Source organism: Equus caballus, chromosome 7, assembly GCF_041296265.1.
Source record: "Equus caballus isolate H_3958 breed thoroughbred chromosome 7, TB-T2T, whole genome shotgun sequence".
NCBI lineage: Eukaryota > Metazoa > Chordata > Mammalia > Perissodactyla > Equidae > Equus > Equus caballus.
This window is the reverse complement of record NC_091690.1, coordinates 39338503-39360771: the sequence shown is the minus strand read 5'-3', so window position 1 is coordinate 39360771 and position 22269 is coordinate 39338503. Positions and strand designations below refer to the sequence as shown.

At 41.9% G+C, this 22269-nt stretch overlaps 1 protein-coding gene and 1 long non-coding RNA gene across 13 annotated transcripts in view; one reads left to right on the top strand and one right to left on the bottom strand.

Moving 5' to 3' along the window:
- LOC102150322 (uncharacterized) overlaps positions 1-22269 on the bottom strand; it is a 28226-nt gene that overhangs the window by 5525 nt on the left and 432 nt on the right. The gene's annotated exons all lie outside the window — the stretch shown is intronic.
- The window catches only part of ZBTB44 (zinc finger and BTB domain containing 44), a 76195-nt gene continuing 75506 nt past the window's right edge, over positions 21581-22269 (top strand). The window contains exon 1 of one of the 11 annotated variants that reach the window (XM_023645142.2): positions 21581-22208. The gene's annotated coding sequence lies outside the window, so the exon portion shown is untranslated. The remainder of the gene's footprint in view (positions 22209-22269) is intronic. The other 10 variants (XM_023645145.2, XM_070272983.1, XM_070272988.1 and 7 more) reach the window with 10 other exon arrangements.

Here is a 22269-nt window from a genome sequence, read left to right as displayed (position 1 = left end):
AATACTACTCAAAGCAATCTATAGATTCAATGCTATTCCTATCAAAATCCCAAAGACACTTTTTGCATAAATAGAAAAATTCATTCTAAAATTCATATGGAATCTCCAGGGACCCCAAATAGCCAAAACAATCTTGAAAAGGAAAAACAAAACATTGGAGGACTCACACTTCTTGATTTCAAAACTTACTACAAAGCCACAGTAATCAAAACTGTGTGGTATTGGCATAAAGACAAACATGTAGACCAATGGAATAAAATAAAGACATCAGAAATAAGCCCTCACATATGTGAGCAAGTGACTTTCAACAGTGGTGCCAAGACTATTCAATGGGGAAAGGACAGTCTTTCAACAAATGGTGTTGGGAAAACTGGATATCCATATGCAAAAGAATGAAGTTGGACCCTTATCTTACATCATACGTAAAAATTAACTTAAAATGGATTAAATACCCAAACATAAGAGTTGACCCTATAAACTCTTAGAAAAAAATCCAAAAAATCATGATATTGGATTTGGCAATAATTTCTTGGATATGATACCAAAAACAAAGACAAAAAAGAAAAACCAAAAGCAAAAATACATAAATAGGACTTCATTAAAATTGAAAACTTTTGTGGGGGGCTGGCCCCATGGCATAGTGATGGTTAAGTTTGGCACACTCTGCTTTGGCAGCCTAGGTTCCTGGGTTCAGATTCCAGGTGTAGACCTACACGACTCATCAGCCATGCTGTGGCAGTGACCCACATATAAAGTGAAGGAAATTTGGCAAAGAATTTTAGCTGAGGTCTAATCTTCCTCAAGCAAAAAAAACCCAGGAAGATTGGCAGCAGATGTTAGCACAGGGCAAATCTTCCTCAGGGGAAAAAAAAAAAACTTTTGTGGATCAAAAGACACTATCAAGAGAGTGAAAAGGCAACCCATAAAAAGGGAGAAAATATTTGCTAAGCATATGTCTTATATCCAGAATAAATAAGGAACTCCTACAACTCAACAACAACAACAAGCAACACAACTTGAAAATTGAGGCAAAAGACTTGAAAAGAAATTTCCCCAAAGAAAATATTCAAGTGGCCAAAAAGCATGTGAAAAGATGAAAAACATCTCTAGCCATTTGGGGAATGTAAATTGAAACCACAAGGAGATAGCACTTCATACTCAAAAGGATGGCTGTTATCAAAAAAGAAAAAGAAAAAAGTGTTGGTGAGGATGTGGAGAAATTGGAACCCCTGTTCATTGCTGGTGGGAATGTAAAATGGTACAGCCACTGTGGAAAATGGTATGGTGGTTCCTCAAAAAGGTAAACACAGAATTACCATACGACCGGCAATTCCACTTCTAGGTATATATCCAAAAGAATTGAAAGCAGGGACTCAGATACCTGTACACCAAGATTCATAGCAGTGTCATTCACAACAGCCAAAGGGTGGAGGCAATCTGAGTGTCCATCAACAGATGAATGGATAAGCAAAATGTAGTATATACACACAATGGAATATTTTTTTAGCCTTAAAAATGAATGAAATTCTGGTATATGCTACACATAGATGAGCCTTGAAAGTATTATGCTAAGTGAAATAAACCAGTCACAAAAAGACAAATATTGTATGATCCTACTTATTTGACTTACCAAGAATAGGTAAATTCATAGGAACAGAAAGTAGAATAGAAATTACCAAGGGCTGTGGGGAGGGTGAAATGGGGGAGTTGTTTACCAGTTACAAACATGCTGTTTGAGATAATGAAAAAGTTCAGGAAAGAGTTAGTGGTAATCCTTGCACAACAATTTGAATGTATTTAGTGTGACTTAATTGTACACTTAAAAATGGTTAAAATGGTCAATTTTATGTTATGTATATTTTATCACAATAAAAAATTTTTAACTATATTGAAGATAAATGTGTTTTCATAGCCATCTCAAACACCCATTAAGCGTCATTTGCTTCCCTTTATTCAACTAAAATTTATGGAATGCTAACCAAATGTCAGCTCTCTAGTAGGTCCTCAGCTTTCAAAGATACACAAAATAGTCTCTGTAATAAAATATTTTACAATCTGCTTGGAAAGGCATGAAGGTAAAATTAACAGACAAAAGCATGTGATAAGTACCATGCTATTCGTAAATATAGGGAATTTAGGAAGCCTACAGGAAGGAGCATTTAGCTCAGACAGGAAATATCTGGAAACACTTTCCAAAGGATATTAGTAACTGAGCTGAGTCTCAACATGTGTGAGTCAGCCAGGGGAAAATGGAAAAGGACTTCTCAGGCAAGAAGAGCAATATATAAAAGACACAGTAAAGAGAATATGAGCAGATTGGGAAGATATGATAATATATTAAATGAAATTGTTGGGGATGGGGTGAAGAGAGGAAGATGAATATTGGAGAGCTGAACAAGGTTCAGAAAATGGATATCTTATATAATATGGGAGTTTGTACTTTATCCTAAGGGCAATAAGTAGCCATTGTATAAGATTTCAGAAAGAGGAATCACGTGGTCAGCTCTGTCTTTGGAATAGACCTCCCTGGCTATATGTGGAGAATGGACAGAGGAGGGCTTGACTCTAACCATACAAGTGAGAACTGACGAAGGGCCTGAACTAGGGCACTGGGATTGGCATGGAGACTAGTAGACAGAGTCTAGAAATGCGCGTGATAATGACTCAGAAGACTAGCTACTGGTTGGATATGGGTGAGAGGAAGACTCTCAGGTTTCTAGCTTGGGAAATTTGGTGAATGGTAGTACAATTCACCAAAATGAGAAACTCAGATGAAGAAATAGGTCTGGGGCAAGAGAGATCATCTCTCTTTGGAAATATTGCATTTGAGATGATTGAGGGACAGAAACAGACAGCTATTTAGGTGTGGAGTTAGGAAAAACGTTTGATGTACGGATACAGATTGGAAAGCCTACTGAATAGAAAGGATAATTTGCCTTAAGTCAAAGGAATTGGTGTCTAAATGTACAATCCCAGTATAAAAGTAGGTATACTCCTCCCACCAGAGGGTAATTTAAAGAATGAAGCAGCTCCTGCATATGACATCAAAATCAGTTGCCCACTCCACCTTGTCTGTAATAAGGCTTATGAGAATAAACCAATTACTGATAAACCTGGAAGCTTTCCAAACTGCTGTTTGTTTTGAAGCAAAAAGGGACTTCTAATATATATCTTGCCTATGGCAAATCAAAATCCTAAATCTCTTTTTATATTTGAGATCGATCCTTTGGGAATCTTGTCTACAACCAGAAAATAGAAGCTAACAAACAAAATAAAACAAGTGTTAGTGTGCGCTATTCTTTTTTTTTAATGGACATTCATCAATTTTTCCCATATCTGTTCTTCTTTCCTTCCACTGCTGACAGAAATTCTTCTTCCCAGCAGAAGATTCTATCTGCAGAATTCCTAAGGAACTGGATCACATCATACATGGAGAAGAAGACTGGGCTTTGAAGTGAGAAAATCCTGAGTTTGAATCCCATTTCCCTATTACGTGATCATGGACAAATTTACTTATTCACTCATTCATTCATGCAACAATGCATAGTCCTGTGTAAGTCTGTGATAAGTCCTGTGATAAGTCCTGCACTATGTACATCTAATACTGAGCTAAAAATGCATCTTTTTTGTTCATAAACCAGTAAGGAGGCAGACATACAAACACAGAATTATAGAACACTGTAATTCCTAAAGAATTGGGGAAGTTGGTACACCTAACTCTGCTTTTTAGGAAAGCTTTACTGAGACTTGAAGGAGGAAAATGTGTTTGCCAGGTAGGAAAGGTGGTAAGAAGTATGAGAGATTAAAGAGCCCTGGAGAGAAGGGAAAAGAGAATTGGAGGATTCCTAGTAGAAGGAATACAAGACCAAAGTCAGGGAGGCACTAGACAGTAAAAAGTTGGGTTCTAGGAGCTTCAAGTCATTTTTTACAGCTGGAAAATAGGGTGGGAATGTGAGTGATAGAAAGAGGTGATAAGACTTGCCACATAGGCAGGGGCCACATCTCGCACATTCTGCCTTCTTCGTTGCCTGGAGGCACCACTGAAGCATCTTCCTCTCTCCATTTAGACTCAAGAAATACTACTCTTTTGGGTAAATAACATGTTTTCGTACTATTGCTGTCTCCCACTCTTTACCTTGGAAATTCTCACTCATTATCTGGGGACTTTGACATTGTGTTCATAGGCTCCTCTCTAAATTCTGTAGCATCCTGTATTACTCAGGGTTCTCCAGAGAAACAGAACCAATAGGATATATATTTTCAGAGAGAGAGATTTATTTTAAGGAAGTAGCTCACACAGTTGTGAAGGCTGGCAAATCCAAAATATGTAGGGCAGGCCAGCGGGCAGGAAACTCAGGCAGGGTTTCTATGTTGCAGTTTTGAGACAGAATTGCCTCTTTTTTGAGAAACCTCAGTCTTTGGTCTTAAGGCCTTCAACTGACTTGATGAGGCCCACCCCCATTACAGGGGGTAATCTCCTTTAGTCAAAGTCTCTAAATACACATATACGGTAAATGTTAATCACATCTAAAAAATATCTTCACAGCAACATCTAGACCGATGTTTGACCAAACATCTGGGCACCATAGCTTAGCCAAGTTGACACACAAAATTAATCATCACATATCCCTTGAGACTTTGGACTGTCTAGATATATCAGGCAGGGGCCCAGCAGGAAACAGAATTCGATGAGATGGATTTTGTGAAGGGACTACCCTTAGGGGTATCATCAGGTTTAAGGAAACAAACAACAGATGCCAAGATCAAGAACTGTGAAGGATCTGACATTTCACCCCATTTGAAAGCTAACAAGATAGCCTGCTACAGTTTCACGGGTTCTGAGAGAAGACATGATACTCCTGGGTCAAAGATGAAGGACAGTTTATCACTCATAGGAATAAGAGAAGCTAGAGCATCAGCATTTTTCTTCTGGTTTCCCAAGTCCCAGTTCTCACAGAATGACATGAAGAGGGCTAGATAACATCTGCACAAGCAACGGGCTGAGTTACAGGACAGGAAACCCTGAGCTTAGGAAACTAAATCTTTTCTAATGGGCACTAAGTATGTGTGCCCTTTGCTTCAGAGGGAGACATTATCTTTATTATACTGGATAGTAATTATGACTGCATTTTGCTCTAGAGGGAGACATTTACTTTCTAAGGCTATTCAGTATACAAACATCCTTGAAAAGACAATCAGAAACAAAGGGCAGTTAGCACCTTGTTCACAAGATGTGCAAATACACGAGAGACTCACAGAGAATTATCTCCTGATAGTACCTAGAAACCAGTGGTGGTAAAAACCTGTTATTCATAAGGCCAAAACGCAAGAAGAAATAGAGTTATCTGAGCCCCATGAGAGCTGGAGCCATGGGAAAGTAAGAACTTCGGTCACAGAAAGACAGCTGCTACTAGAAAAGCAATGCTGAAGCAGGGAGAGAGTGGGAAAGGAAATCTGATTTCTCTCTCTCCCACTCTGATTTTTGGCCGGTGACTCCAATTGGCCAAACTTAACATGAAGCCAGCTAGCAAGGAAACCTGAATGACACAAAGGGGTCTGACTCCCTTCTCCGAGGCAGCACTGGGAGAAAATTAGAGAATCTATCTGGGATGCAGTGGAGGAGAATAATGAGCATAATATCCCTCCAATGTCTTAGCTTCAAAACTTCTTAACTTTCTGGGATCAAATTATCTTCATTCTACTCACTCTAGTCAATCAGTTTCAAGGTTATGGGGAACTTACCAAGACACAGGACTCTTCACCTCTGAAATATTAAGCCTCAGTATACCAATCCCTGACCATACTTGTTAAACCTCCAGCTGGTTCACGCCCTTTTTCCCCAGTAGACATTCTTTGCTTACTTGAGCACCACTTCTTCTTGCATTCCATTTATTTCTTCTGCTTCCAATTTTCTTCTTATTGAACTACTACCTTTAACAATGCTTTCAGAAAGAGTCACTGAGTGATAAATTCTGTCTTTCGACTATCTGAAAATGTTTTTATCCTATCCTCAGTACTGTGTGATGGTTTAGCTGGGTATATAATTCTCGTGTACCGGTTATTTCCTCTCAGAACTCTAAAGATACTACTCCAGTGTTTTCTGGCTTCCGTTCCAGTTGATGAGATACCAATGCTTTTTCCTCTGTAAGTGACCTGTGCCTTGTCTCTGGTATCCTGTAGTTTTTCTATAATGTGTTTACATAAAGACTGCTATTGATTTATTTTACTCATCAGTCATCTTTCTTCAATTTGAGCAATCCAGTCTTTTATAATTCTTGGAAAATTCTCAGCCCTGTCTTTTCGGTATTGCCTTTCCCCCATTATTTCTACTTTCTTTTCCTGGGAACTGCTATTAGATGTATGTTGGATACTAGTGTCCATATCTCAACATTTCCTTCATATTCTCCATCTCTTCTCTTTATGCAGTCTTCTGGATAGTTACCTTATAGCTATGTCCTAGTTCACTAGTCATTAACTAATGTGTTAACCCATAGTTTAACTCACTTATTCAGTTTTAATTTCAATAAAAATGTTTTTCATTTCTAGAAATTCTATTTGGTTCTTTTTCAGATCTACCTGGTCTATTTTCACAGAGTCCTGTCCTTTCCTTATGATTTCTATATCTTCTTTCTTCTCTTTAATCATTTTCAAACTATTTATTTTCTAATCTTTTCAAAACTGTTCTATAAAAACAAGGTTTTAGAGTTCTAATTCTACAGTATCTGATAAATCTTTGCATAATGGATCTTTTCCCACGTGGTTTGGAATTTCAACTAAGAGCTCAACTTCAACAGGGATTAGTTTTCCCATGTCAGTCTCCTGGATTATGGACGTGAACTACACAGTGGCTTTATAGTTGCATTTTCCAGGCACAAAAAAAAGGATTTTACCATCCAGGATAACAAGCTGTCCACAATCAGCTTTTTTTCCAGTATCTCTTCTTCAGGATTCTCATTAATGAGAATAGGGTAAATTCAGATGCAAAATCTGAACATGGGGCAGAAATACATTTTCTTGTTACTTTTCTGGGAAGTTTCTAGTTACCACTTTCACTGACGGGTAACTCTTTACTAGAGTCCAGGCTTGATTTAGAGATCTCAGTTCCAGCTTCCTGCCTTGTTCTTTCTTAAGGCCATATCTCCTATCCTTATGCGGGTGTTAGAAGCCCAGAATCCAGCCTCCTGTGTATACAAACTGTTTTGTTATTTCCCTGGCTGATGCATCAGGTTTAGATTTCATTTCCTCTTTCACTTTTGTCATCCAAGAACGCCATTTCTATGTCTTCACAGTGGAGAAGGGGTAGCAGAGATCCTCATTGCCTCATTCTGCCATAATGCAAAGACTGGCAGTCCCCCTTCATTACTAGTTTATTCATATCTCTAATTCCTCTGTTTCTCCATTTGCTTCTGGGAACCTTACTCCATTCATGGCTATCATGCCATCCCTATCCAGCCTAGAATCCACAGTATACCATTCAACCACTCTACTTCCTGCAACCTAACATTGTAGACCTCTTTTATTCTGCCTCACCCACCTCACAAACATTCAATATTGGATCTATCTGAACATGCCCGTTCTTATACCACACTCATGACAAGCATAGTGCACAGTGCAAGCATGGACTTTGGGGTAAAACAGCTAAATTTGAATCCAAGCTCTGCCATTTACTAACTAGGTAAACATGGGCAAGTTATTTAGCTTACCTAAGCCTCCATTTTCTCTCCAGTAAAATGTAAATAATAATATTTATCTCAGAGTTATTGTGAGGATAAAATAAAACAGTGAAGGTAAAGCATTCAGTACAGCTCCTGACACTTTCAATAAATGGTAGCTATTATTAAGTTCTGGAGAAAATCTCCAGATTGATACCTCAAAAACACATTTTCTTCAACCTCAGCAAGACCCTCTGTGAGGCTTAGGAAGCTTTTATGTGCTGCCTTTCCCACTTCCCACAACTGTTTTTGCAAATCTGTCACATTCTCTTCAAGCCAAGTATCACAACTCTGACCCTGCTCCCAGAGGGTAACTAATTCCTGTTTCAATGAAAACATTGAGAGTATCAGGTGCCTTCACCACAACTCAGGCAATCAATGAGAGCAATCAATCTTACTGCCCTCATGTGTGATGCATCAAATTTGGTCTTTCATCTCAGAAAAATTTTTTGAGTACATGCTGTGTGCCAGGCAGTGTTCTAGGTCCTATGGATATATCAATGAACAAAAGAAAAAAAATCCCTGCCCTATGTAGTTTACATTCTACTGGGAAGAGAAAGTGATAAACAAAATAAGTAAGTAAATTATACTGTATCTTAGAAAGTGATAAGAGCAATGAAGGAGAGCAAAATGCTGACAGAGCTGCAATTTTAAATAGGGTCATCAGGAAAGCCCTCACTGAAAAGTGGCATCTGAATAAACATGGTGAGGGAGTGAGGAAATAGAAAGTGCAGGGCCAGGGCTGGCCCCGAGGCCAAGGGGTTAAGGTTTCCCACACTCAGCTTCAGTGGCCGGGTTCACAGGTTTGGATCCTGTGCATAAACCCACTCCACTCATCAGCCATTCTGTGGAGGCATCCCACATACAAAGTAGAGGAAGACTGGCACAGATGTTAGCTTCCTCAAGCAAAAAGAAAGAGAACTGGCAACAGATGCTAGCTCAGGGCAAATCTTCTTCACAAACAAACAAACAAAAAGGGGCCAGCCCCGTGGCCAAGTGGTTAGGTTCACAGGCTCCACTTTGGTAGCCCAGGCTTTGCCAGTTTGGATCCTTGATGCAGACATGGCACTACTCACCAGGCCACGCTGAGGCGTTGTCCCACATAGCACAACCAGAAGGACCTACAACTAGAATGTACAACTATGTACTGGGGGCCTTTGGGGAGAAGAAGAAGAAAAAAAAAGGAAGTGCAGGGCCCTGAGGTGTGGACATGCCTGGTGTTTGGGAAGAGCAATGAGGCCAGGATGGCTAAAGAGAAGTGAGTAGGTAGAGAACTGTAGGAGGCAAGGCTGGAGAATTAATGAGGGGCCAGATTGCATAGGGACTTGTACGTCATTACCAGGACATTGAATTTCACTTTGAGTTAGATAGAAAGACTTTGGAGGATTTTGAGTAGAGGGATGACATGAGATTCTTATATTTTAATGGCATCATTTTGCTGCTATGTTGACAACGGACTGAAGAGAGGTAAGAGCAGATTAATTAGGAGGCTATAGAAATAATCCAGGCAAGAGATGTTGGTGACTTGTATAAAGGTAGTAGCAGTGAAGGGAGTGATAAATGGTCAAATTTCTGTTTATTTTGAAGAAAGCACCAACAGTACGTGTTAATGGACTGGATGTGGAGTGGGAGAGAAATAGAGAAATCAAGGGTGATTCCAAGATTTTTACCTCAGCAACTAGGATAGAGATCCATCAAATCAGTTGAGAAACCGAAAGGACTGGGTTTTGATAGGGAGGATAAGGATGGTCAGGAATTTAATCTTAGACATGTTAAATCTAAGATGCCCACTTGATAGCCAAATGGAGATGCCAAGTAGATCTTTGGAGTTTGATGTTCAAGAGAGATTTCCAGGCTGGAGATATCAATGTGGAAGTTGTCAGCCTATTGAAAGCCATAAGACTGAATGATGTCATCCACCAAGGGAGTAAGTGCAAACAGAAAAGAGAGAAGGTCCTATGACTGAGGAGGGAGTCAGCGAGGGTGATTATCAAAGGAGACTAAGAAAGAGTAGCTGGTCAGGAGGGAGGAAAACTGGGAGTGTGTGATGGTGTCCTGGAAGTCAGACGAAGAAAACATTTCAAGGAGGAGGCAATGATCAACTCAGTCAAATAGCACTAAGTAAGATGATGATGGAGAATTGACCATTGGCTATAGCAATCTGGAGGTCATCGGTGACCTTGACATAAGCAGTTTGGGTAGAGCGGTGGGAGTGAAAGCCTAACACTAACAGATACTTGTATGCCAATGTTCATAATAGCATATTCATGATAGCCAAAAGGTGGAAACAACCCAATGTCCATCAACAGAAGAATGGATAAACACAATGCAGTATATACATACAATGGAATATTATTCAGCCTTAAAAAGGAAGGAGATTCTGAGACATGGTACAAGATGAATGAACCTTGAAAACATTATACTACGTGAAGTAAACTAGACCAAAAAAAGGACAAATATTGGATGATTCCACTTATATGACATACCAATCGTCAAATTCATAGAAACAGAAAGTAAATGGTGGTTACCAGTGGCAGAGGGGGAGTTGCAATGAGAGTTATTATCTAATGGGTACTGAGTTTCTGTTAGGGATGATTTTAAAGTTCTAGAAACGTTCTAGAAAGTTCTAGAAAAGTTCTCAACGTGGTGATGGTTGCACAACATTGTAAATGTACTTAGTGCCACTGAATTGTTCTCTCAGAAATTGTAAAAACAGTAAGTTTTATATTATGTATATTTAACATGCAAAACAAAAAAAGAATTGAAAGAGAGGAACTCGAAACAATACAAACAAATCTATCAGGAAGTTTTCTTGTACAAGGGAGAAAAGAAATGTGGCAGTCGCAGGAGAGGGAAGAGGGGTCAAGAAAGGACTTTGTTTTTAAGAAAGGAGAAATTACAAGCTATTTTCCTGCCAGTTGGAACGATCCTGGAGAGAGGAAAAAAATGATAAGGCAGAAGACAGAGAGGAGAATAGCTCCAACAGTGTCACTGAGTGAGCAAGAGGATCAGGGGCTGGTGCCAAGTGGCAGTGTGGCCTTTGCTAGCAGCAAAGGAAGGGGCAGTCCCTGAAGGGAAGTGCTGGGAGCATGAGAGTTTCAACTACACTAACAGGAGGGAAGGCGGAGTATCTGGATCCACACGCTGTGGGGGGTGTGGGGGCAGGGAGTAGATGTGGTGATAAAGAATCTCCTCATTCTTTCTTGACTGCTTTTCTTTTCTCTCTGAAATAACAGGAAGGATGGCCATTATGGTAGTCAGAGTAATGGTTCCCCAAAGATGTCCACATCCTAACCCGTGGAACCTGGAATATGTTACCTTACACAACCAAAGGGCGTTTGCAGATGTGATTAAGGGTAAGGACCTTAAGATGGGAAGACTATGCTGGATTATCTGAGTAGGTCCAATCAATGGCATGAGTCCTTAGAAGCGGAAGAAGGGACTGAAATACTCATACATGCTACAACATGAATGAAACTTGAAAGCATGCTAAGTGAAAGAAGCCAGGCACAAGAGTACATGTTGTATGATTTAAATTGCATGAAATGTCCAGAATAGGCAAATCCATAGAGACAGAAAGTAGAATGGTGGTTGCCAGTGTTTGGGGGTGAGAAGAATAAAGGTACAGGGTACAGTGTTTCTTTTGGGGGTATGATGAAAACTGTTCTATAATTGCTTGTGGTGAAAGACGCACAATTCTGCGAATATACTAAAACTACTGAATTTTACACTTTAAGTGGGTAAATTGTATAGTATGTGAATTAGATCTTCAACAAATCTGTTACTAAGGGAAAAAAGTGGAAGAGGGAAACAGAAGGTTGGATTAGAGTATCATGTGACAATGGAAAAAGGTCAGAGAATTGCTGACTTTACAGACAGGAGACCATGAGACAAGGAATGCAGGTGGCCTCTAGAAAGTGGAAAAGGCAAGGAAACAGATTTGGAAGCCCTTGAGCTTCCAAAAGGGGACACAGCCCTGCCTACACCTTGATTTTAACCAAGTGAGACCTGTGTCAAATTTTTGACCTACAGAACTGTAAGATAATAAATTTGTGCCATTTTTACCATATTTGTAATAATTAACATTACGGCAGTCATCAATTGTGAGTGAGAGTAGAGAAGAAGGTATTGGAGGTTTGACAGAAGAGGAGACGTTAGCAAATAGTTATGTAGGAAAGCAAAAGAATGAACTGACCAGCAAAACTGCAGTATGATTACCAGCCAGCATTAAAAACACACTTAAGGGAATTGGGAAGACCTTTCTCCCCAGTCTAGATGGCTACCGTGCAAGCGTTATTTTTTCATTACCCGTCATCGAGCAATGTTTCGTTGGTCCAAAGACGATCATCTGTTACAAGTTTGGCAAATCATTATATAACACTCCTAACCACAAATGATTTCTGGATTGGGTTATTAACAAACACTGTCCCTCAAAATGAAAGCAATAGGCAGTTAACCAAAGTCTTAAGAACTGACAACAAAAATCCAATCCTTGCAGAGTGAGCTGTGATTATAGCTCAAGCCTTAAGACAAGCCCCAGCCCAAATGTATTCACCAATAGAGAGCAGGGTCACACGTTTCTTAACGGCAAAGATACATTCTGAGAAATGCATAGCTAGGCAATTTCATCATTGTGCGAACATCATAGAATGTACTTACACAAACCTAGATGGTAGAGCCTATACACACCTAGGCTATATGGTACTAATCTTATGGGGCCACTGTCATATATGCAGTCTATCATTGAAGAAAACATCGTTATGTAGTGCATGACTGTACACCGCTAAAATAGTGGAGTCCTCTTTAACCAAATCTCCCCTCAAGCTCTTTCTCAGGGATGGCGCTGTGAGATACCAACAAGGAAAATTCTCCCAGCAGAAAGAACCTGGGAGAGATGCATTGAAATTATTCCATTAATAAGGAGGTGAGTTAACAAACGGAAGCCTGTGATATGTGCTGGTCCTACAATCTGCTTTACTCACCTCCTCCACTGATATAAGACCTGTATCAGTGACCACTATATGTTGCTTTCTTCCTTTCTAAAGGCTCTTTTTAACTTAGTGATATCTTGTTTGTCTTTCATCATCTTATATTTCTTGTACTCTAGAAGAACAACATAGACACATTTAATTCATGTGGATTCCAGTGAGCTTGAGAGAGAGAAGCATAAGGATCATTTCACTCAGCAAGTGACTGCTCTGAGTAAGCAGGAGACAAAAGGCATGAATCTGTCATTTCTTCAGTCGCTTTCAGTTTCTGGGCGCCTCTCCTGGTGTGGACATTTACAGTTTGAGTGCAATTCTACAGTCTCTAAACAGAAGCCAATGACTTCCTCTGGTGCTCAACAGAAGAGTGAGCAATCTGTTCCAACACTGGAGGGAAAATCCAATGGGTTGGACTTATTGAGAGACAGCATGTCAGCCTCCAACATGGCTCATAAATACAACATACTCTGCTTGATGGGTGATTTAAGAGATTTTCAAAGATAATTTTGACCATACATGATTTTAAAATGTGTAACGTATTTGTTGTATTACTTAAGAATTTTCTATTTTGCTATAGAAAGTAAGAAAAAACAAAAAATAAGGAGGCTAGATGAAACTGAGTATAGAAGCAAATGGCAAGTGAGGTATGTTGGAAAGATAAAAATAAGTAGAGTATACATGTACTGAACTAGACAGAAAGGGAAGGAAGGACCAAGACGTACCAAATATTCATGATCCACTAAATATACATGAGGCACATAAGCATTTGACATTTATGAGGTCTTAAATCAGCTACCCATAGATGATACTATTCTTGCCCCACTGGTCCTCTGCCCAAGAAATGTAGATGAAAACCATAGCTACTCATTGGGCTAATTGATGAGGTATAGGTATGTGCCAGGCACACTTGCCCTTGAGTCTTTACAACGGACAAGTGTGTGTGTGTTGGCTCCATGCACCTTGAGTCTGTTGGAATCCTTTGCTCAAACTTCAACTCTGATCCTCATAACCCCACCATCAGAGAGGAAAGTTGACACAGCAGGGAAAAAACAAGAAGATGGACACTGTATAATCCAGATTTAGGTAGTATGTTTCTTCCACCCTGCTTGTAACTTTTTTTTTTTTGAGGAAGATTAGCCCTGAGCTAACTACTGCCAATCCTCCTCTTTTTGCTGAGGAAGACTGGCCCTGAGCTAACAACCATGCCTATCTTCCTCTACTTTATACGTGGGATGCCTACCACAGCATGGCTTTTGCCAAGTGGTGCCATGTCTGCACCCGGGATCCAAACTGGCGAACCCCGGGCCGCCGAGAAGTGACAAGTGCGAACTTAACTGCTGCCCCACTGGGCCAGCCCCCACTCTGCTTGTAACTTAACCAAAATGTGTTAATCTACTCCACCTCTTTCACCTTACTTCTCATTGTGTGTTTTAAATGTTTTTAATAAACTGTGTGATTTGAGCTTCTTAGGTTGGTCTGTGAACTCTTCTTTTCTGTAGCCTCTGTGATGGCTTTGCTTAATAAGGGTCTTGGAGGCTACCATTGCCCTAAGGTAATTTCTCGCATGGCAGGAGCTGACTTTAGAACCTTTGCAAATGATTATGACTCTACTGTTTTGAGGGCCGTTAAATTTGTCACTCAGTGTATAGGTTACAAAACTGTGTGCAACCATATCTAGACCTGATCAACAGAGATTCTGGGGATCAGAGATGAACTGTCATGTCTTTGAAAAGTTTCTCATTAAGGAGGCGAGGTATCTGTTGCTCTATGTGGGGAAACCGCATTATGTTAGACAAGGGAATTGATTAAATTGGATGTATGGGAAGAAATATACGTGTACTGTACTATGAGATTGTCTGTCCCTCACGCCCCCTTCTCTGGCAAACTGCCATTCAGCTTCCACATATCTGGCATGGAAGCTATATGTTCTTACAGTGCCCATTGCCTTGACTTCGGCTGACTGGTTTAGAGATGAGTACCTGACCTGAGCTAAGCCAATAAACCCCTTCTCTGGGATTTTTGAATTTAGGACTCAAAGAATTGAGGTCTGTTACTCTTCATTGTTGACATTTATGTGGTGTATAGATTGCAGTATGTCAGGATTTTAACTGGATAACTTGGGTTCTAGAGCCAGGTTGCTTAGATTTGAATCCTGATCCTGACATTTACTATCTACATGAGCTTGGGCAAATGGCTTAATCTCTCTTCAGTTTCCTTATCTGTCAAGTAAAGATAATTATAATATCTAATTCATAAGGTTATAGTGACTATTAGAGGATCTTAGAACCATACCTTGTACTCATTAAATGTTATTTATCTTTACTCTTTACAAATCGAGTCAAAGTATTTTATTTTTCCCAAATCTGACCTCAATTCAATGTTATTCAATTCAACATTTATTTTTTGTGCATCTACTATATTCTAAGCATTAAGTCACGCTTAGGAGAAAAAATGGTGCCAAAATAGACATGGCCCACGCCTTCATGGAACTTATAGTTTAGTGGGAAAGGCAAATATTGAACAAATAATCACGTAAAGAGTCATAATACAAACTATAAGATGTGCTACAAAGGACAAGTAGAAGGTAGTATGAGAGGTTATAACTAGAATACCAATCTAGTCTTCCTTAAGAAAGCAGTGTAAGAGTTCATCAGGGAAGAGGAAGTTGGAGAAAGCTTTCCAGGTAGAGGGGTCTTATGCAAAGGCCTTTCGTGGGTTGGATTTAGTGAGAAAAGGAGGAAGAAAGTGGCATGAAATGAGGTTGGAGAAATAGGCAGGGACCAGATCGTTCAGGACCTTGTTAGATGAGTAGGATACTGAAGATTCAAGATCTTGGAGGTTAGGTTAAGGATTTTTGATCAGGACGGTAGCGGTTGAAAATGAGAGTAGCCAGGGTTAAGAGATATTTAGTAAAAAGGATAGAATCAAGCATTTATTCTGCTTTCTTACATAAACTGCACCACTGGGTAATCAAATAATCGAAGAAAGGTGATTTGCCTTTGTAGAAATATTGCAGCTAATAAATGAAGAATGATGGAATTATATCACCATTTTAAAATCCCTAATGAATGAATTGATCCGGCATTATTGATTAACAACTGTTAACATTACAAAAAGAAAGACAAGGTTACATTTTGTGTCTCCTAATGGAAAAATACACTGCCACCTATGACGATATCTTGCCAAAATATTAAACTTGAATCTGATAAAACATCTAGATCCTACTACCAATTTACAGAAAATACAGAGGACAAGGGAACACCTAAAGTATACCATGAGTATGCAATGACAAAATCCAGATCGTGACAAAAAACTACAGGGCAAACAACCTACTCCCTTAAGTTTAAAAAAAAATTACTGGGAAAACAGAGAGAAAAAATACAGAAGACTTAAAAGATATACCATCCAAATACAGTATAGCTTCTTACAAAACAATTGAAAAAAAATCCTATAATGTTCATGAGTCTGTGGGAAATGCGACTAAAAACTGGATACTTTATGATATTAAGAAATCGTTATTTTTAAATTATGATAATGGCATTGAGAGTTTTTTTTTAAGTCTATCTCTTTTAGAGATATAGACTAAAATATTTACATGGAAAATCTTATGATATCCGGGATTTGCTTCCAAAGGGGAAAATGGATGAAGGCATGGGAGAGGTAGCATTGGCCTTTCATTGGATTTGGGGGCTTGGGTGATAAGTACAAGTTTATATATTTTTTAACTCTTCTTTCTATTTTTTTATATGTTTCATATTCTCCACAGTAAAAAATTTTTTAAAAAGTGTTTATTTTTAAAGAAATTTGGAAAGCAAAATTGACATGTTAATGATAAATTGGATATTTAGCTAGGAAGAGTGCGAGGGAGGTGTCAGGGGTGATACTAGGTTTCTGATTTTTGTTTCTGGACCTAAAGTGGTGCCCTTCAGTGATTTAGAAAACAATGAGCAACAGGCTGGCCCAATGGCATAGTGGTTAAGTTCGCATGCTCTGCTTGGATGGCCTGGTGTTTGCAGGTTCAGATGTCAGGCATGGACTTACACACCACACATCAAGCCATGCTGTGGCGGCATCCCACATATAAAGTAGAGAAAGATTCGCACGGATGTTAGCTCAGGGACCATTCCTCAAGCCAAAAAAAAAAAAGAGGAAGATTGGCAACAGATGATAGCTCAAGGCCAATCTTCCTCATTAAAAAAGAAAGAAAGAAAGAAAAGAAAACAATGAGCAAGAACCATGTTCACAGAAGAAGGCCATTAATCTGTTTTGGACATGTTGAATCTGAGGTGTCTGAGACAACCAAGCAAAGTAGAACCAGTAGGCAGTTAGATAGGCAGATCTGGAGCTGGGTAGAGAGATCTGGGCTAGTGGTATACATTTAAGAATCAATGGCTCATAGAGTTTATGTGAGGCTTTCTTCATTGGTTCTCAAACTTGAGCATGGATCCAAATTACCTGGAGAGTTCATTCAAACACACATCACTGGGGCCCAACCTCAGAGCTTCTGATTCAGCAGGTCTAGGTATGACTTAAGAATTTCCATTTCTAACAAAATGACAAGCGATGCTCATGCTGTAGGTCTGGGGACCTCATTTTGAGAGCCACTGGCCTAGGAAGACATTATAAACACTAGTTCTCAACCTTGGATGTGAAGCTGGGTATCTGAGGGTTACTGTAAATATTCAATAAGAACATGATTACCCTTGACCTTGTTCTCAACACAGACAGAGATGAAAAGAAGTTAATCTTGTTAATTTGCTGTTTTCCTGTTTAACGTGAGGAGTGATTCAAGGGTCACAAGGACTTATGAGCATGTTTTGCTGAAGAATGCCTTTAAGGAAGTTATGACCACCAAATAACCAGCCCCTAGACGTGTTGACACCTAGAACTCTAGTTGCCCAGGGGCTTATCTGGAGTGAAAGAAATAGGGGATTTCCCTTTGTTTCTCTGAAATTCTTCCTTGTAAGCCCCTTTGCTCTATAAAGACCGCCTGCTTTCTTCTTTCATTAAGGTAGCTTTGAGAGAACCTATCCTCCCACCTTCTCATTTTGGCCAATTCAGATAAACCTTTCTCCATCTCCAAGCGTCTCAGTGATTGGCTTTGCGCATCCAGCACATGAATTTGAGATTAAGAGTTTGATATCAGACACACACTGAGAATGTCAGCAAAGACAAGAAAGAGAGTGTTTTGAGTTGGGAGGAGCGCTCAAAAAGACCGATGCTGCTCAAAAGTCCACTAACGTGAGGGCGAAAAATTTTCTTCAGATTAGCAACATAGAAATAATTGGTGAGGGGCTGGCCCTGTGGCCGAGTGGTTAAGCTTGCGCACTCCGCTGCAGGCAGCCCAGTGTTTCGTTGGTTCGAATCCTGGGTGCAGCCATGGCACTGCTCATCAAACCACGCTGAGGCAGCATCCCACATGCCACAACTAGGAGGACCCACAACGAAGAATATACAACTATGTACTGGGGGGATTTGGGGAGAAAAAGGAAAAAAAAATAAAATCTTTAAAAAAAAGAAAAGAAATAATTGGTGACATTAAGGAGATATATCTTGGTAGAGTGAAGGGAAAATCAAATCAGAGGGGATGAGAAGTAAAGAAGGGGTGGAAAAACAAAGAACAGTGAGCGCAGATAATAGTTTTGAGAAGTTTGGCTGTGAATCCTGTGAAGTGGAAGAAAAACAGCCCAGGGAAAAGGGGCGTGACTGCTAATGGGTATGAGTTTCTTTTTAGGGTGATGAGACTGTTCAAAAATTGATGGTACTGTTGTTTGCACAACTCTGTGAACATACTAACAACCATGAAATTGTTCACTTTAAATGGGTGAATTGTATGCTATGTGAATTATATCTCAATAAAGTTCAGAGAGAGAAAGAGATCTGATGATTGAGAGGAATTAGCTAAGGAATGAAGTATTTCTACACAGAGAGAATAATGTGTGCATTGGAGGAAAGAGTGCGGCATTTCAGAAGATGTGAAAAAAACATTCTGCGGCTGACATGTTCATTGAAAGAGTATAATGAGAGATGAAGCTGAAGATATTAAACAAGCCCACAAGCATGGTGTTGTGAAAGCCATGCCAAAGGTTTGAGACTTTATCCTAAGAAAAATAGGAAGCCACTGTTGGGTGATATGATCGCTATGCATTATAACCCTGGCTACCACATAGAGAACGAAGAGAAGGGAGAGTGTATTTGGGAAACCAGATAAGTGGTATTACAATTCTCCAGGCACATGCTATTGATGTCTCAGATCAGGAAGGTGGCAATAGGAATGGACAAGTTCAGCAGGACTTGTTGGAGGACTTGTTGGAGATGTAGGACAGTAGTGAAGTAGGGAAGCTGACTTGCTCACCTGGGTGGACGGTGAAATGGGAATGCTAGATGAGATGCAAGTTTCAGGGTGGGGAGCAAGACATTCTGTTTAACCTGGTTGGAAGGATCTTATAATAAGGGAGCAAGGATGATTTGTGCAGAGGCAAGTTCTCCTCCTCCGGAATTATTAAAGTCAGACTAAAGATCTTTCTGTTGAACATCAGGTATTCTTGCTCTGAAATAAGTTGTGAACTAAATAACTAAGTTCCCACTCAGCTCTAATGGCCTACCACAGGAAAATGCCATTTTTGGCAGAATTTGGTCCCCCCAAACAGCTCACAGCTGAAATGAAACCCTGTGTGCCTGGAATTTGAATTCCTCAGAATCATCTACACCAGGTTAATAATTAAAGGCTCCCCATACTGTCTACATTTGTTTGTTTCACCTGTGTGCAGGATTCTGGTTTCATAAAATCCTCCCAGCAGTACTATTTAACCTGGTGTCAAAAAAAGGTGTATGTATTCCACCAATCCACAGACAAGTCTCTACTAGCCCAGAAAGAAAAAGGTGGGAGGCTGCAGAAGCCACAGAAACTGACCTTGCTCAAAGCAAAAAACAGAGAAGAGGGCTCCTACAAAGTTGATCTTTGTATTTTTTCTCACACCCTCTCCAAGTATCTAGCACTGTGCCCTTAGGGCCCAACAGCCACTTGTTGGTTAATTGATCATCCAGATCTGGGGTGGGGTTGGGTTGAGAGGATGATAAAATTTTAAAATGTAAAGTGAAAAACAGAAAAGCACAAAAGGGAAGGAAAGGGAGAGGAGACAAGAGAATAATCTAAGGAAAGCCATATTTTGTGTCAGCGCTGCTAGTCTGGCAGTAAAAAGGAGCTGCCCCCTCAGTCCCTTGAGAAACTCTTAGTAAAGACTTGTCTAACCATCTTTGACTGTCCTTTTAAATGCCTAGGAGAGGCAGACTGGATTTGTTTGACTACTGAACTCCCACCTTGATTCTTCTCCAGTCTTTACCTTGTACAGACACTTGGACACACGCCCCACCAGGACTTCAAGCTGCTGCCCCTTCCTGAGCCTTCCTCTTTCGTGCCGTTTGTCTCCCAGGGTAAGTATTCCGCCTTCTTTTTCTTTCCCTTCTTCAAATCTTGCACAAAACTTTCTGGGCCTAATTCACATCTTTTTTATTTTCCTCATCTCCGAAATGGGAATAATAAAAATGATGGTAGGAATAATAGTAAAACCTATGTATTACAATTGCTATGAGGGTTCAACGTTGTACATGGTTGAAAATTTGTTGGAAATTGGAAAGGACTAGAAAATTAGGAGTTATTTTTATTCCCATTATTTCTAAAGTAGATTTCAGTTGTTAGAATTAGGGCACTAGAGTGCTGGGCTGCTTGTCTCTCAGGGAGAGGATTAATGTAAGATATTGCCAAATGTTTCAGAAGAAAAATCCACTCTGCTTCAAGCGAGATGCTAACCCACCTTGCGCAAAGTCCTTTGGAGAGAAGTCTTTCGGTTTAAAAGCTGGAGGCGTGGGAAAACAAAGTACTCAAACGCAGAGCGCCAGCGGCGCCCAGGGCCTCCTGGCCCGCAGACCGGCTTCCCCCGGGGCTCCCTCCCACCCGCCGGCTCTCGGCCTGAGCGCACGTCCGCCCGGCCAGGGGAAGCTGGGACTTAGGGTCCCTAGAGTTCAACACTGACGATTTCGCTGTTGACGGAGAACTCTAACCCCCGTCCTCACCCCCAGGCAGGGCCGGTCACTTCAGGGTGCCGGCACACTCCCTGCCCGGAAAGCTGGGTTATTGATGGTGTCATAAAATGACAGTCGAAGCTGTGGAAGGAATAAGCCTATTCTAGGGGAACAGCTGTAGGTGGTCCGTGTTGGGGGGAAGAGACGGACTTGGGTGTGCACATCTCCAGTCGTTTCAGAACCGCACGTCCAGCCAGGTCGCCCAGGGAAATGCTACAACAATTGTAGGGTACTGAGAGGATGCCAGGCGGTGCGAAGGCGGTAGGGAATCAGGGATACCCGGCCGGGGGTCGGCCGCGGCAGAGGAAGCGGGCGCGGAGCTCGCCGGCTCTCCACGTTGCCCACCTGTCTTGGGGGAGGGGGACACCTCTTCGCAGGCCTCAGTCTCGGAGTGTGAAAAATGGGCAGACTACAGCTAACCTGCCTCACCGAGAAAAGGGGCTGGGGTGTTCCGGTTCAGCGCCGCTACAGAAACCACTCGAGAAAATACAGGACTTTCTTTCGTTTTTAGTTCAAAGCAGGGGAAAAAATGCAAGAAGCGTGAAGCATGCACAGAAATGCTTTTGTCATTGTAAGCGGGGAGCTGGCTGAGAGGTCGGCTAGAGGAAGGACAAATTGGTGAGTGCTCATGCAGCCTATGAATGTAAATCTGCACGCGTGCACACACGCCAAGAGGAACCGACACCAAGACCCACGCTGTGTAAGCGGACCGAGTCGCTCACAGTTCAAGTTCCGACGACCTGGAGTTGACTCTTCTGCGCTTGCGCAATAACCGCGTTTCCCCACCCCCACCCCTCCGCGCCCCGCCCCCGAGCTCGCGTCGTCCCGCCCACTTTCCCTCCCCTTCCCCAGCCCGGCCGCCCGCGCAGAGCATTGTGGGACACAAACAAAGTGCCCCCAAAACAGGCAGGAGTGAGCGGAGCGGCGACGGCGGCGGCGCCGGCCCGCACGCGCGCGGCGGCGGCTCCCTCCCAACCTTCCCCCTCCCCTCCCCTCACTCCCTTTCCCCTTCCCCACCCCGCCCCGCCGGGAAAACGCGAGCCGTCGCCGCGCTCCGCAAACCGCTGCCTGCCCTCGGCTGCCCGCCCCCAACGGCCGCCCGCGCGCGGCGCCCCGGCGCCCTCGCTCCTCCCCTCAGGCCGCTCCGCGCGCCGCGGGGGCTTCCCGCCCGCAGCTTCGCCCTCTCCCGCCTCGCGGGCACGCCGCGGGCTGCGCCGCCATGCCCCGGCCGCAGGCTGTCCACGGGCCTGGGCGCGGCGGCCCGAGATAGGGTCCCCAGCCTCCCGGGGGAGGAGAGAGGCGGCGAGCCGCGCGCTCCGCCCCCTCCCCCCGGGCTGTCGCCTCCGCCGCCGACGCCGCCGCCTCAGCCTCAGCCTGGCGGGGAGGAGGAGCAGCACCAGGCCTCCGGGCCCCGGCGCGCCGCCCTCAGGTAACGGGGACGGGAGGGCGGGTTGGGGCAGCCGCCGGCCGCGGTCGCCGCCCGGGCCCTC